Source organism: Petromyzon marinus, chromosome 46 (assembly GCF_048934315.1).
Source record: "Petromyzon marinus isolate PM22_M1 ecotype Great Lakes invasive population chromosome 46, UKy_Petmar_22M1.pri1.0, whole genome shotgun sequence".
Classification (NCBI taxonomy): domain Eukaryota; kingdom Metazoa; phylum Chordata; class Hyperoartia; order Petromyzontiformes; family Petromyzontidae; genus Petromyzon; species Petromyzon marinus.
In genome coordinates, this window is record NC_133712.1 from 542,430 (window position 1) to 560,204 (window position 17,775).

The following is a 17,775-nucleotide window of genomic DNA, read 5'->3' on the forward strand; positions in this document are numbered from 1 at the left end:
CAATAAAACAGCATGTATTATGGGGTTGAATGCTTTTTGCTATTCACAAAATAAAACAAAAGCAGTCATGCAAATATCTGAATTTTCACAGCACAGCAAAATCAGTTGCACCATTCAATTCCGCTCGTCCAGACGGGGAGAATTCAATCACATTCATTCGATGCGACGTTTCTTATGTAATTTAATGGGCGACAACATTTTGACCCCAAATCGAGAGGATTCTGGGATGTTTGTGGTTTTTTGGTAATAACTCTGGAAGGAAACGTCGCAGACCCATCAAGGTGGTACTCGTACTGCTCGCCTCGTCGAGAGGAATCCAAATATGTGAATGGTTAAGCTATGGGATATGAAATGGACGAGCGACCAATAAAACAGCATGTATTATGGGGTTGAATGCTTTTTGCTATTCACAAAATAAAACAAAAGCAGTCATGCAAATATCTGAATTTTCACAGCACAGCAAAATCAGTTGCACCATTCAATTCCGCTCGTCCAGACGGGGAGAATTCAATCACATTCATTCGATGCGACGTTTCTTATGGAATTTAATGGGCGACAACATTTTGACCCCAAATCGAGAGGATTCTGGGATGTTTGTGGTTTTTTGGTAATAACTCTGGAAGGAAACGTCGCAGAACCATCATGGTGGTACTCGTACTGCCCGGCTCGTCGAGCGGAATCCAAATATATGAGTGGTTCAGCTATGGGATATGAAATGGACGAGCGACCAATAAAACAGCATGTATTATGGGGTTGAATGCTTTTTGCTATTCACAAAATAAAACAAAAGCAGTCATGCAAATATCTGAATTTTCACAGCACAGCAAAATCAGTTGCACCATTCAATTCCGCTCGTCCAGACGGGGAGAATTCAATCACATTCATGCGGTGCGACGTTTCTTATGGGATTTAATAAGCGACAACAGTTTGACCCCAAACCGAGAGGATTCTGGGATGTTTGTGTTTTTTTGGTAATAACTCTGGAAGGAAACGTCGCAGACCCATCAAGGTGGTACTCGTACTGCTCGCCTCGTCGAGAGGAATCCAAATATATGAATGGTTAAGCTATGTGATATGAAATGGACGAGCGACCAATAAAACAGCATGTATTATGGGGTTGAATGCTTTTTGCTATTCACAAAATAAAACAAAAGCAGTCATGCAAATATCTGAATTTTCACAGCACAGCAATATCAGTTGCACCATTCAATTCCGCTCGTCCAGACGGGGAGAATTCAATCACATTCATTCGATGCGACGTTTCTTATGGGATTTAATGAGCGACAACATTTTGACCCCAAACCGAGAGGATTCTGGGATGTTTGTGGTTTTTTGGTAATAACTCTGGAAGGAAACGTCGCAGACCCATCAAGGTTGTACTCGTACTGCTCGCCTCGTCGAGAGGAATCCAAATATGTGAATGGTTAAGCTATTGGATATGAAATGGACGAGCGACCAATGAAACAGCATGTATTATGGGGTTGAATGCTTTTTGCTATTCACAAAATAAAACAAAAGCATATCATGCAAATATCTGAATTTTCACAACACAGCAAAATCAGTTGCACCATTCAATTCCGCTCGTCCAGACGGGGAGAATTCAATCACATTCATTCGATGCGACGTTTCTTATGGGATTTAATGAGCGACAACATTTTGACCCTAAACCGAGAGGATTCTGGGATTTTTGTGGTTTTTTGGTAATAACTCTGGAAGGACACGTCGCAGACCCATCAAGGTGGTAATCGTACTGCTCGCCTCGTCGAGAGGAATCCAAATATATGAATGGTTAAGCTATTTGATATGAAATGAACGAGCGACCAATAAAACAACATGTATTATGGGGTTGAATGCTTTTTGCTATTCACAAAATAAAACAAAAGCAGTCATGCAAATATCTGAATTTTCACAGCACAGCAAAATCAGTTGCACCATTCAATTCCGCTCGTCCAGACGGGGAGAATTCAGTCACATTCATGCGATGCGACGTTTCTTATGGGATTTAATAAGCGACAACAGTTTGACCCCAAACCGAGAGGATTCTGGGATGTTTGTGTTTTTTTGGTCATAACTCTGGAAGGAAACGTCGCAGACCCATCAAGGTGGTACTCGAACTGCTCGACTCGTCGAGAGGAATCCAAATATATGAATGGTTAAGCTATGTGATATGAAATGGACGAGCGACCAATAAAACAGCATGTATTATGGGGTTGAATGATTTTTGCTATTCACAAAATAAAACAAAAGCAATCATGCAAATATCTGAATTTTCACAGCACAGCAATATCAGTTGCACCATTGAATTCCGCTCGTCCAGACGGGGAGAATTCAATCACATTCATTCGATGCGACGTTTCTTATGGGATTTAATGAGCGACAACATTTTGACCCCAAACCGAGAGGATTCTGGGATGTTTGTGGTTTTTTGGTAATAACTCTGGAAGGAAACGTCGCAGACCCATCAAGGTTGTACTTGTACTGCTCGCCTCGTCGAGAGGAATCCAAATATGTGAATGGTTAAGCTATTGGATATGAAATGGACGAGCGACCAATGAAACAGCATGTATTATGGGGTTGAATGCTTTTTGCTATTCACAAAATAAAACAAATGCAATAATGCAAATATCTGAATTTTCACAGCACAGCAAAATCAGTTGCACCATTCAATTCCGCTCGTCCAGACGGGGAGAATTCAATCACATTCATTCGATGCGACGTTTCTTATGGGATTTAATGAGCGACAACATTTTGACCCCAAACCGAGAGGATTCTGGGATGTTTGTGGTTTTTTGGTAATAACTCTGGAAGGAAACGTCGCAGACCCATCAAGGTTGTACTCGTACTGCTCGCCTCGTCGAGAGGAATCCAAATATGTGAATGGTTAAGCTATTGGATATGAAATGGACGAGCGACCAATGAAACAGCATGTATTATGGGGTTGAATGCTTTTTGCTATTCACAAAATAAAACAAAAGCAGTCATGCAAATATCTGAATTTTCACAGCACAGCAAAATCAGTTGCACCATTCAATTCCACTCGTCCAGACGGGGAGAATTCAATCACATTCATTCGATGCGACGTTTCTTATGGAATTTAATGGGCGACAACATTTTGACCCCAAATCGAGAGGATTCTGGGATGTTTGTGGTTTTTTGGTAATAACTCTGGAAGGAAACGTCGCAGAACCATCATGGTGGTACTCGTACTGCCCGGCTCGTCGAGCGGAATCCAAATATATGAGTGGTTCAGCTATGGGATATGAAATGGACGAGCGACCAATAAAACAGCATGTATTATGGGGTTGAATGCTTTTTGCTATTCACAAAATAAAACAAAAGCAGTCATGCAAATATCTGAATTTTCACAGCACAGCAAAATCAGTTGCACCATTCAATTCCGCTCGTCCAGACGGGGAGAATTCAATCACATTCATGCGGTGCGACGTTTCTTATGGGATTTAATAAGCGACAACAGTTTGACCCCAAACCGAGAGGATTCTGGGATGTTTGTGTTTTTTTGGTAATAACTCTGGAAGGAAACGTCGCAGACCCATCAAGGTGGTACTCGTACTGCTCGCCTCGTCGAGCGGAATCCAAATATATGAATGGCTAAGCTATGTGATATGAAATGGACGAGCGACCAATAAAACAGCATGTATTATGGGGTTGAATGCTTTTTGCTATTCACAAAATAAAACAAAAGCAGTCATGCAAATATCTGAATTTTCACAGCACAGCAATATCAGTTGCACCATTCAATTCCGCTCGTCCAGACGGGGAGAATTCAATCACATTCATTCGATGCGACGTTTCTTATGGGATTTAATGAGCGACAACATTTTGACCCCAAACCGAGAGGATTCTGGGATGTTTGTGGTTTTTTGGTAATAACTCTGGAAGGAAACGTCGCAGACCCATCAAGGTTGTACTCGTACTGCTCGCCTCGTCGAGAGGAATCCAAATATGTGAATGGTTAAGCTATTGGATATGAAATGGACGAGCGACCAATGAAACAGCATGTATTATGGGGTTGAATGCTTTTTGCTATTCACAAAATAAAACAAAAGCATATCATGCAAATATCTGAATTTTCACAACACAGCAAAATCAGTTGCACCATTCAATTCCGCTCGTCCAGACGGGGAGAATTCAATCACATTCATTCGATGCGACGTTTCTTATGGGATTTAATGAGCGACAACATTTTGACCCTAAACCGAGAGGATTCTGGGATTTTTGTGGTTTTTTGGTAATAACTCTGGAAGGACACGTCGCAGACCCATCAAGGTGGTAATCGTACTGCTCGCCTCGTCGAGAGGAATCCAAATATATGAATGGTTAAGCTATTTGATATGAAATGAACGAGCGACCAATAAAACAACATGTATTATGGGGTTGAATGCTTTTTGCTATTCACAAAATAAAACAAAAGCAGTCATGCAAATATCTGAATTTTCACAGCACAGCAAAATCAGTTGCACCATTCAATTCCGCTCGTCCAGACGGGGAGAATTCAATCACATTCATGCGATGCGACGTTTCTTATGGGATTTAATAAGCGACAACAGTTTGACCCCAAACCGAGAGGATTCTGGGATGTTTGTGTTTTTTTGGTCATAACTCTGGAAGGAAACGTCGCAGACCCATCAAGGTGGTACTCGAACTGCTCGCCTCGTCGAGAGGAATCCAAATATATGAATGGTTAAGCTATGTGATATGAAATGGACGAGCGACCAATAAAACAGCATGTATTATGGGTTTGAATGCTTTTTGCTATTCACAAAATAAAACAAAAGCAGTCATGCAAATATCTGAATTTTCACAGCACAGCAATATCAGTTGCACCATTCAATTCCGCTCGTCCAGACGGGGAGAATTCAATCACATTCATTCGATGCGACGTTTCTTATGGGATTTAATGAGCGACAACATTTTGACCCCAAACCGAGAGGATTCTGGGATGTTTGTGGTTTTTTGGTAATAACTCTGGAAGGAAACGTCGCAGGCCCATCAAGGTTGTACTTGTACTGCTCGCATCGTCGAGAGGAATCCAAATATGTGAATGGTTAAGCTATTGGATATGAAATGGACGAGCGACCAATGAAACAGCATGTATTATGGGGTTGAATGCTTTTTGCTATTCACAAAATAAAACAAATGCAGTAATGCAAATATCTGAATTTTCACAACACAGCAAAATCAGTTGCACCATTCAATTCCGCTCGTCCAGACGGGGAGAATTCAATCACATTCATTCGATGCGACGTTTCTTATGGGATTTAATGAGCGACAACATTTTGACCCCAAACCGAGAGGATTCTGGGATGTTTGTGGTTTTTTGGTAATAACTCTGGAAGGAAACGTCGCAGACCCATCAAGGTGGTACTCGTACTGCTCGCCTCGTCGAGAGGAATCCAAATATGGAATGGTTAAGCTATGGGATATGAAATGGACGAGCGACCAATAAAACAGCATGTATTATGGGGTTGAATGCTTTTTGCTATTCACAAAATAAAACAAAAGCAGTCATGCAAATATCTGAATTTTCACAGCACAGCAAAATCAGTTGCACCATTCAATTCCGCTCGTCCAGACGGGGAGAATTCAATCACATTCATTCGATGCGACGTTTCTTATGGAATTTAATGGGCGACAACATTTTGACCCCAAATCGAGAGGATTCTGGGATGTTTGTGGTTTTTTGGTAATAACTCTGGAAGGAAACGTCGCAGACCCATCAAGGTGGTACTCGTACTGCTCGTCTCGTCGAGAGGAATCCAAATATGTGAATGGTTAAGCTATTGGATATGAAATGGACGAGCGACCAATGAAACAGCATGTATTATGGGGTTGAATGCTTTTTGCTATTCACAAAAAAAAACAAATGCAGTAATGCAAATATCTGAATTTTCACAGCACAGCAAAATCAGTTGCACCATTCAATTCCGCTCGTCCAGACGGGGAGAATTCAATCACATTCATTCGATGCGACGTTTCTTATGGGATTTAATGAGCGACAACATTTTGACCCCAAACTGAGAGGATTCTGGGATGTTTGTGTTTTTTTGGTAATAACTCTGGAAGGAAACGTCGCAGACCCATCAAGGTGGTACTCGTACTGCTCGCCTCGTCGAGAGGAATCCAAATATGTGAATGGTTAAGCTATGGGATATGAAATGGACGAGCGACCAATAAAACAGCATGTATTATGGGGTTGAATGCTTTTTGCTATTCACAAAATAAAACAAAAGCAGTCATGCAAATATCTGAATTTTCACAGCACAGCAAAATCAGTTGGACCATTCAATTCCGCTCGTCCAGACGGGGAGAATTCAATCACATTCATTCGATGCGACGTTTCTTATGGAATTTAATGGGCGACAACATTTTGACCCCAAATCGAGAGGATTCTGGGATGTTTGTGGTTTTTTGGTAATAACTCTGGAAGGAAACGTCGCAGATCCATCATGGTGGTACTCGTACTGCCCGGCTCGTCGAGCGGAATCCAAATATATGAGTGGTTCAGCTATGGGATATGAAATGAACGAGCGACTAATAAAACAACATGTATTATGGGGTGAATGCTTTTTGCTATTCACAAAATAAAACAAAAGCATATCATGCAAATATCTGAATTTTCACAGCACAGCAAAATCAGTTGCACCATTCAATTCCGCTCGTCCAGACGGGGAGAATTCAATCACATTCATTCGATGCGACGTTTCTTATGGGATTTAATGAGCGACAACATTTTGACCCTAAACCGAGAGGATTCTGGGATTTTTGTGGTTTTTTGGTAATAACTCTGGAAGGACACGTCGCAGACCCATCAAGGTGGTAATGGTACTGCTCGCCTCGTCGAGAGGAATCCAAATATATGAATGGTTAAGCTATTTGATATGAAATGAACGAGCGACCAATGAAACAGCATGTATTATGGGGTTGAATGCTTTTTGCTATTCACAAAATAAAACAAATGCAGTAATGCAAATATCTGAATTTTCACAGCACAGCAAAATCAGTTGCACCATTCAATTCCGCTCGTCCAGACGGGGAGAATTCAATCACATTCATTCGATGCGACGTTTCTTATGGGATTTAATGAGCGACAACATTTTGACCCCAAACCGAGAGGATTCTGGGATGTTTGTGGTTTTTTGGTAATAACTCTGGAAGGAAACGTCGCAGACCCATCAAGGTTGTACTCGTACTGCTCGCCTCGTCGAGAGGAATCCAAATATGTGAATGGTTAAGCTATTGGATATGAAATGGACGAGCGACCAATGAAACAGCATGTATTATGGGGTTGAATGCTTTTTGCTATTCACAAAATAAAACAAAAGCATATCATGCAAATATCTGAATTTTCACAACACAGCAAAATCAGTTGCACCATTCAATTCCGCTCGTCCAGACGGGGAGAATTCAATCACATTCATTCGATGCGACGTTTCTTATGGGATTTAATGAGCGACAACATTTTGACCCTAAACCGAGAGGATTCTGGGATTTTTGTGGTTTTTTGGTAATAACTCTGGAAGGACACGTCGCAGACCCATCAAGGTGGTAATCGTACTGCTCGCCTCGTCGAGAGGAATCCAAATATATGAATGGTTAAGCTATTTGATATGAAATGAACGAGCGACCAATAAAACAACATGTATTATGGGGTTGAATGCTTTTTGCTATTCACAAAATAAAACAAAAGCAGTCATGCAAATATCTGAATTTTCACAGCACAGCAAAATCAGTTGCACCATTCAATTCCGCTCGTCCAGACGGGGAGAATTCAGTCACATTCATGCGATGCGACGTTTCTTATGGGATTTAATAAGCGACAACAGTTTGACCCCAAACCGAGAGGATTCTGGGATGTTTGTGTTTTTTTGGTAATAACTCTGGAAGGAAACGTCGCAGACCCATCAAGGTGGTACTCGAACTGCTCGCCTCGTCGAGAGGAATCCAAATATATGAATGGTTAAGCTATGTGATATGAAATGGACGAGCGACCAATAAAACAGCATGTATTATGGGGTTGAATGCTTTTTGCTATTCACAAAATAAAACAAAAGCAATCATGCAAATATCTGAATTTTCACAGCACAGCAATATCAGTTGCACCATTCAATTCCGCTCGTCCAGACGGGGAGAATTCAATCACATTCATTCGATGCGACGTTTCTTATGGGATTTAATGAGCGACAACATTTTGACCCCAAACCGAGAGGATTCTGGGATGTTTGTGGTTTTTTGGTAATAACTCTGGAAGGAAACGTCGCAGACCCATCAAGGTTGTACTTGTACTGCTCGCCTCGTCGAGAGGAATCCAAATATGTGAATGGTTAAGCTATTGGATATGAAATGGACGAGCGACCAATGAAACAGCATGTATTATGGGGTTGAATGCTTTTTGCTATTCACAAAATAAAACAAATGCAGTAATGCAAATATCTGAATTTTCACAGCACAGCAAAATCAGTTGCACCATTCAATTCCGCTCGTCCAGACGGGGAGAATTCAATCACATTCATTCGATGCGACGTTTCTTATGGGATTTAATGAGCGACAACATTTTGACCCCAAACCGAGAGGATTCTGGGATGTTTGTGGTTTTTTGGTAATAACTCTGGAAGGAAACGTCGCAGACCCATCAAGGTTGTACTCGTACTGCTCGCCTCGTCGAGAGGAATCCAAACATGTGAATGGTTAAGCTATTGGATATGAAATGGACGAGCGACCAATGAAACAGCATGTATTATGGGGTTGAATGCTTTTTGCTATTCACAAAATAAAACAAAAGCAGTCATGCAAATATCTGAATTTTCACAGCACAGCAAAATCAGTTGCACCATTCAATTCCGCTCGTCCAGACGGGGAGAATTCAATCACATTCATTCGATGCGACGTTTCTTATGGAATTTAATGGGCGACAACATTTTGACCCCAAATCGAGAGGATTCTGGGATGTTTGTGGTTTTTTGGTAATAACTCTGGAAGGAAACGTCGCAGAACCATCATGGTGGTACTCCTACTGCCCGGCTCGTCGAGCGGAATCCAAATATATGAGTGGTTCAGCTATGGGATATGAAATGGACGAGCGACCAATAAAACAGCATGTATTATGGGGTTGAATGCTTTTTGCTATTCACAAAATAAAAAAAATGCAGTCATGCAAATATCTGAATTTTCACAGCACAGCAAAATCAGTTGCACCATTCAATTCCGCTCGTCCAGACGGGGAGAATTCAATCACATTCATGCGGTGCGACGTTTCTTATGGGATTTAATAAGCGACAACAGTTTGACCCCAAACCGAGAGGATTCTGGGATGTTTGTGTTTTTTTGGTAATAACTCTGGAAGGAAACGTCGCAGACCCATCAAGGTGGTACTCGTACTGCTCGCCTCGTCGAGAGGAATCCAAATATATGAATGGTTAAGCTATGTGATATGAAATGGACGAGCGACCAATAAAACAGCATGTATTATGGGGTTGAATGCTTTTTGCTATTCACAAAATAAAACAAAAGCAGTCATGCAAATATCTGAATTTTCACAGCACAGCAATATCAGTTGCACCATTCAATTCCGCTCGTCCAGACGGGGAGAATTCAATCACATTCATTCGATGCGACGTTTCTTATGGGATTTAATGAGCGACAACATTTTGACCCCAAACCGAGAGGATTCTGGGATGTTTGTGGTTTTTTGGTAATAACTCTAGAAGGAAACGTCGCAGACCCATCAAGGTTGTACTCGTACTGCTCGCCTCGTCGAGAGGAATCCAAATATGTGAATGGTTAAGCTATTGGATATGAAATGGACGAGCGACCAATGAAACAGCATGTATTATGGGGTTGAATGCTTTTTGCTATTCACAAAATAAAACAAAAGCATATCATGCAAATATCTGAATTTTCACAACACAGCAAAATCAGTTGCACCATTCAATTCCGCTCGTCCAGACGGGGAGAATTCAATCACATTCATTAGATGCGACGTTTCTTATGGGATTTAATGAGCGACAACATTTTGACCCTAAACCGAGAGGATTCTGGGATTTTTGTGGTTTTTTGGTAATAACTCTGGAAGGACACGTCGCAGACCCATCAAGGTGGTAATCGTACTGCTCGCCTCGTCGAGAGGAATCCAAATATATGAATGGTTAAGCTATTTGATATGAAATGAACGAGCGACCAATAAAACAACATGTATTATGGGGTTGAATGCTTTTTGCTATTCACAAAATAAAACAAAAGCAGTCATGCAAATATCTGAATTTTCACAGCACAGCAAAATCAGTTGCACCATTCAATTCCGCTCGTCCAGACGGGGAGAATTCAATCACATTCATGCGATGCGACGTTTCTTATGGGATTTAATAAGCGACAACAGTTTGACCCCAAACCGAGAGGATTCTGGGATGTTTGTGTTTTTTTGGTCATAACTCTGGAAGGAAACGTCGCAGACCCATCAAGGTGGTACTCGAACTGCTCGCCTCGTCGAGAGGAATCCAAATATATGAATGGTTAAGCTATGTGATATGAAATGGACGAGCGACCAATGAAACAGCATGTATTATGGGGTTGAATGCTTTTTGCTATTCACAAAATAAAACAAATGCAGTAATGCAAATATCTGAATTTTCACAGCACAGCAAAATCAGTTGCACCATTCAATTCCGCTCGTCCAGACGGGGAGAATTCAATCACATTCATTCGATGCGACGTTTCTTATGGGATTTAATGAGCGACAACATTTTGACCCCAAACCGAGAGGATTCTGGGATGTTTGTGGTTTTTTGGTAATAACTCTGGAAGGAAACGTCGCAGACCCATCAAGGTTGTACTCGTACTGCTCGCCTCGTCGAGAGGAATCCAAATATGTGAATGGTTAAGCTATTGGATATGAAATGGACGAGCGACCAATGAAACAGCATGTATTATGGGGTTGAATGCTTTTTGCTATTCACAAAATAAAACAAAAGCAGTCATGCAAATATCTGAATTTTCACAGCACAGCAAAATCAGTTGCACCATTCAATTCCGCTCGTCCAGACGGGGAGAATTCAATCACATTCATGCGGTGCGACGTTTCTTATGGGATTTAATAAGCGACAACAGTTTGACCCCAAACCGAGAGGATTCTGGGATGTTTGTGTTTTTTTGGTAATAACTCTGGAAGGAAACGTCGCAGACCCATCAAGGTGGTACTCTTACTGCTCGCCTCGTCGAGAGGAATCCAAATATATGAATGGTTAAGCTATGTGATATGAAATGGACGAGCGACCAATAAAACAGCATGTATTATGGGGTTGAATGCTTTTTGCTATTCACAAAATAAAACAAAAGCAGTCATGCAAATATCTGAATTTTCACAGCACAGCAATATCAGTTGCACCATTCAATTCCGCTCGTCCAGACGGGGAGAATTCAATCACATTCATTCGATGCGACGTTTCTTATGGGATTTAATGAGCGACAACATTTTGACCCCAAACCGAGAGGATTCTGGGATGTTTGTGGTTTTTTGGTAATAACTCTGGAAGGAAACGTCGCAGACCCATCAAGGTTGTACTCGTACTGCTCGCCTCGTCGAGAGGAATCCAAATATGTGAATGGTTAAGCTATTGGATATGAAATGGACGAGCGACCAATGAAACAGCATGTATTATGGGGTTGAATGCTTTTTGCTATTCACAAAATAAAACAAAAGCATATCATGCAAATATCTGAATTTTCACAACACAGCAAAATCAGTTGCACCATTCAATTCCGCTCGTCCAGACGGGGAGAATTCAATCACATTCATTCGATGCGACGTTTCTTATGGGATTTAATGAGCGACAACATTTTGACCCTAAACCGAGAGGATTCTGGGATTTTTGTGGTTTTTTGGTAATAACTCTGGAAGGACACGTCGCAGACCCATCAAGGTGGTAATCGTACTGCTCGCCTCGTCGAGAGGAATCCAAATATATGAATGGTTAAGCTATTTGATATGAAATGAACGAGCGACCAATAAAACAACATGTATTATGGGGTTGAATGCTTTTTGCTATTCACAAAATAAAACAAAAGCAGTCATGCAAATATCTGAATTTTCACAGCACAGCAAAATCAGTTGCACCATTCAATTCCGCTCGTCCAGACGGGGAGAATTCAATCACATTCATGCGATGCGACGTTTCTTATGGGATTTAATAAGCGACAACAGTTTGACCCCAAACCGAGAGGATTCTGGGATGTTTGTGTTTTTTTGGTCATAACTCTGGAAGGAAACGTCGCAGACCCATCAAGGTGGTACTCGAACTGCTCGCCTCGTCGAGAGGAATCCAAATATATGAATGGTTAAGCTATGTGATATGAAATGGACGAGCGACCAATAAAACAGCATGTATTATGGGGTTGAATGCTTTTTGCTATTCACAAAATAAAACAAAAGCAGTCATGCAAATATCTGAATTTTCACAGCACAGCAATATCAGTTGCACCATTCAATTCCGCTCGTCCAGACGGGGAGAATTCAATCACATTCATTCGATGCGACGTTTCTTATGGGATTTAATGAGCGACAACATTTTGACCCCAAACCGAGAGGATTCTGGGATGTTTGTGGTTTTTTGGTAATAACTCTGGAAGGAAACGTCGCAGACCCATCAAGGTTGTACTTGTACTGCTCGCATCGTCGAGAGGAATCCAAATATATGAATGGTTAAGCAATTGGATATGAAATGGACGAGCGACCAATGAAACAGCATGTATTATGGGGTTGAATGCTTTTTGCTATTCACAAAATAAAACAAATGCAGTAATGCAAATATCTGAATTTTCACAGCACAGCAAAATCAGTTGCACCATTCAATTCCGCTCGTCCAGACGGGGAGAATTCAATCACATTCATTCGATGCGACGTTTCTTATGGGATTTAATGAGCGACAACATTTTGACCCCAAACCGAGAGGATTCTGGGATGTTTGTGGTTTTTTGGTAATAACTCTGGAAGGAAACGTCGCAGACCCATCAAGGTTGTACTCGTACTGCTCGCCTCGTCGAGAGGAATCCAAATATGTGAATGGTTAAGCTATTGGATATGAAATGGACGAGCGACCAATGAAACAGCATGTATTATGGGGTTGAATGCTTTTTGCTATTCACAAAAAAAAACAAATGCAGTAATGCAAATATCTGAATTTTCACAGCACAGCAAAATCAGTTGCACCATTCAATTCCGCTCGTCCAGACGGGGAGAATTCAATCACATTCATTCGATGCGACGTTTCTTATGGGATTTAATGAGCGACAACATTTTGACCCCAAACTGAGAGGATTCTGGGATGTTTGTGTTTTTTGGTAATAACTCTGGAAGGAAACGTCGCAGACCCATCAAGGTGGTACTCATACTGCTCGCCTCGTTGAGAGGAATCCAAATATGTGAATGGTTAAGCTATGGGATATGAAATGGACGAGCGACCAATAAAACAGCATGTATTATGGGGTTGAATGCTTTTTGCTATTCACAAAAAAAAACAAATGCAGTAATGCAAATATCTGAATTTTCACAGCACAGCAAAATCAGTTGCACCATTCAATTCCGCTCGTCCAGACGGGGAGAATTCAATCACATTCATTCGATGCGACGTTTCTTATGGGATTTAATGAGCAACAACATTTTGACCCCAAACTGAGAGGATTCTGGGATGTTTGTGTTTTTTTGGTAATAACTCTGGAAGGAAACGTCGCAGACCCATCAAGGTGGTACTCGTACTGCTCGCCTCGTCGAGAGGAATCCAAATATGTGAATGGTTAAGCTATGGGATATGAAATGGACGAGCGACCAATAAAACAGCATGTATTATGGGGTTGAATGCTTTTTGCTATTCACAAAATAAAACAAAAGCAGTCATGCAAATATCTGAATTTTCACAGCACAGCAAAATCAGTTGGACCATTCAATTCCGCTCGTCCAGACGGGGAGAATTCAATCACATTCATTCGATGCGACGTTTCTTATGGAATTTAATGGGCGACAACATTTTGACCCCAAATCGAGAGGATTCTGGGATGTTTGTGGTTTTTTGGTAATAACTCTGGAAGGAAACGTCGCAGAACCATCATGGTGGTACTCGTACTGCCCGGCTCGTCGAGCGGAATCCAAATATATGAGTGGTTCAGCTATGGGATATGAAATGAACGAGCGACTAATAAAACAACATGTATTATGGGGTGAATGCTTTTTGCTATTCACAAAATAAAACAAAAGCATATCATGCAAATATCTGAATTTTCACAGCACAGCAAAATCAGTTGGACCATTCAATTCCGCTCGTCCAGACGGGGAGAATTCAATCACATTCATTCGATGCGACGTTTCTTATGGAATTTAATGGGCGACAACATTTTGACCCCAAATCGAGAGGATTCTGGGATGTTTGTGGTTTTTTGGTAATAACTCTGGAAGGAAACGTCGCAGAACCATCATGGTGGTACTCGTACTGCCCGGCTCGTCGAGCGGAATCCAAATATATGAGTGGTTCAGCTATGGGATATGAAATGAACGAGCGACTAATAAAACAACATGTATTATGGGGTGAATGCTTTTTGCTATTCACAAAATAAAACAAAAGCATATCATGCAAATATCTGAATTTTCACAGCACAGCAAAATCAGTTGCACCATTCAATTCCGCTCGTCCAGACGGGGAGAATTCAATCACATTCATTCGATGCGACGTTTCTTATGGGATTTAATGAGCGACAACATTTTGACCCTAAACCGAGAGGATTCTGGGATTTTTGTGGTTTTTTGGTAATAACTCTGGAAGGACACGTCGCAGACCCATCAAGGTGGTAATCGTACTGCTCGCCTCGTCGAGAGGAATCCAAATATATGAATGGTTAAGCTATTTGATATGAAATGAACGAGCGACCAATGAAACAGCATGTATTATGGGGTTGAATGCTTTTTGCTATTCACAAAATAAAACAAAAGCAGTCATGCAAATATCTGAATTTTCACAGCACAGCAAAATCAGTTGCACCATTCAATTCCGCTCGTCCAGACGGGGAGAATTCAATCACATTCATTCGATGCGACGTTTCTTATGGGATTTAATGAGCGACAACATTTTGACCCCAAACCGAGAGGATTCTGGGATGTTTGTGGTTTTTTGGTAATAACTCTGGAAGGAAACGTCGCAGACCCATCAAGGTTGTACTCGTACTGCTCGCCTCGTCGAGAGGAATCCAAATATGTGAATGGTTAAGCTATTGGATATGAAATGGACGAGCGACCAATGAAACAGCATGTATTATGGGGTTGAATGCTTTTTGCTATTCACAAAAAAAAACAAATGCAGTAATGCAAATATCTGAATTTTCACAGCACAGCAAAATCAGTTGCACCATTCAATTCCGCTCGTCCAGACGGGGAGAATTCAATCACATTCATTCGATGCGACGTTTCTTATGGAATTTAATGGGCGACAACATTTTGACCACAAATCGAGAGGATTCTGGGATGTTTGTGGTTTTTTGGTAATAACTCTGGAAGGAAACGTCGCAAACCCATCAAGGTGGTACTCGTACTGCTCGCCTCGTCGAGAGGAATCCAAATATTTGAATGGTTAAGCTATTGGATATGAACTGGACGAGCGACCAATGAAACAGCATGTATTATGGGGTTGAATGCTTTTTGCTATTCACAAAAAAAAAACAAATGCAGTAATGCAAATATCTGAATTTTCACAGCACAGCAAAATCAGTTGCACCATTCAATTCCGCTCGTCCAGACGGGGAGAATTCAATCACATTCATTCGATGCGACGTTTCTTATGGGATTTAATGAGCGACAACATTTTGACCCCAAACTGAGAGGATTCTGGGATGTTTGTGTTTTTTTGGTAATAACTCTGGAAGGAAACGTCGCAGACCCATCAAGGTGGTACTCGTACTGCTCGCCTCGTCGAGAGGAATCCAAATATGTGAATGGTTAAGCTATGGGATATGAAATGGACGAGCGACCAATAAAACAGCATGTATTATGGGGTTGAATGCTTTTTGCTATTCACAAAATAAAACAAAAGCAGTCATGCAAATATCTGAATTTTCACAGCACAGCAAAATCAGTTGCACCATTCAATTCCGCTCGTCCAGACGGGGAGAATTCAATCACATTCATTCGATGCGACGTTTCTTATGGAATTTAATGGGCGACAACATTTTGACCCCAAATCGAGAGGATTCTGGGATGTTTGTGGTTTTTTGGTAATAACTCTGGAAGGAAACGTCGCAGAACCATCATGGTGGTACTCGTACTGCCCGGCTCGTCGAGTGGAATCCAAATATATGAGTGGTTCAGCTATGGGATATGAAATGAACGAGCGACTAATAAAACAACATGTATTATGGGGTGAATGCGTTTTGCTATTCACAAAATAAAACAAAAGCATATCATGCAAATATCTGAATTTTCACAGCACAGCAAAATCAGTTGCACCATTCAATTCCGCTCGTCCAGACGGTGAGAATTCAATCACATTCATTCGATGCGACGTTTCTTATGGGATTTAATGAGCGACAACATTTTGACCCTAAACCGAGAGGATTCTGGGATTTTTGTGGTTTTTTGGTAATAACTCTGGAAGGACACGTCGCAGACCCATCAAGGTGGTAATCGTACTGCTCGCCTCGTCGAGAGGAATCCAAATACATGAATGGTTAAGCTATTTGATATGAAAAGAACGAGCGACCAATAAAACAACATGTATTATGGGGTTGAATGCTTTTTGCTATTCACAAAATAAAACAAAAGCAGTCATGCAAATATCTGAATTTTCACAGCACAGCAATATCAGTTGCACCATTCAATTCCGCTCGTCCAGACGGGGAGAATTCAATCACATTCATTCGATGCGACGTTTCTTATGGGATTTAATGAGCGACAACATTTTGACCCCAAACCGAGAGGATTCTGGGATGTTTGTGGTTTTTTGGTAATAACTCTGGAAGGAAACGTCGCAGACCCATCAAGGTTGTACTCGTACTGCTCGCCTCGTCGAGAGGAATCCAAATATGTGAATGGTTAAGCTATTGGATATGAAATGGACGAGCGACCAATGAAACAGCATGTATTATGGGGTTGAATGCTTTTTGCTATTCACAAAATAAAACAAATGCAGTAATGCAAATATCTGAATTTTCACAGCACAGCAAAATCAGTTGCACCATTCAATTCCGCTCGTCCAGACGGGGAGAATTCAATCACATTCATTCGATGCGACGTTTCTTATGGGATTTAATGAGCGACAACATTTTGACCCCAAACCGAGAGGATTCTGGGATGTTTGTGGGTTTTTGGTAATAACTCTGGAAGGAAACGTCGCAGACCCATCAAGGTAGTACTCGTACTGCTCGCCTCGTCGAGAGGAATCCAAATATGTGAATGGTTAAGCTATTGGATATGAAATGGACGAGCGACCAATGAAACAGCATGTATTATGGGGTTGAATGCTTTTTGCTATTCACAAAAAAAAACAAATGCAGTAATGCAAATATCTGAATTTTCACAGCACAGCAAAATCAGTTGCACCATTCAATTCCGCTCGTCCAGACGGGGAGAATTCAATCACATTCATTCGATGCGACGTTTCTTATGGGATTTAATGAGCGACAACATTTTGACCCCAAACTGAGAGGATTCTGGGATGTTTGTGTTTTTTTGGTAATAACTCTGGAAGGAAACGTCGCAGACCCATCAAGGTGGTACTCGTACTGCTC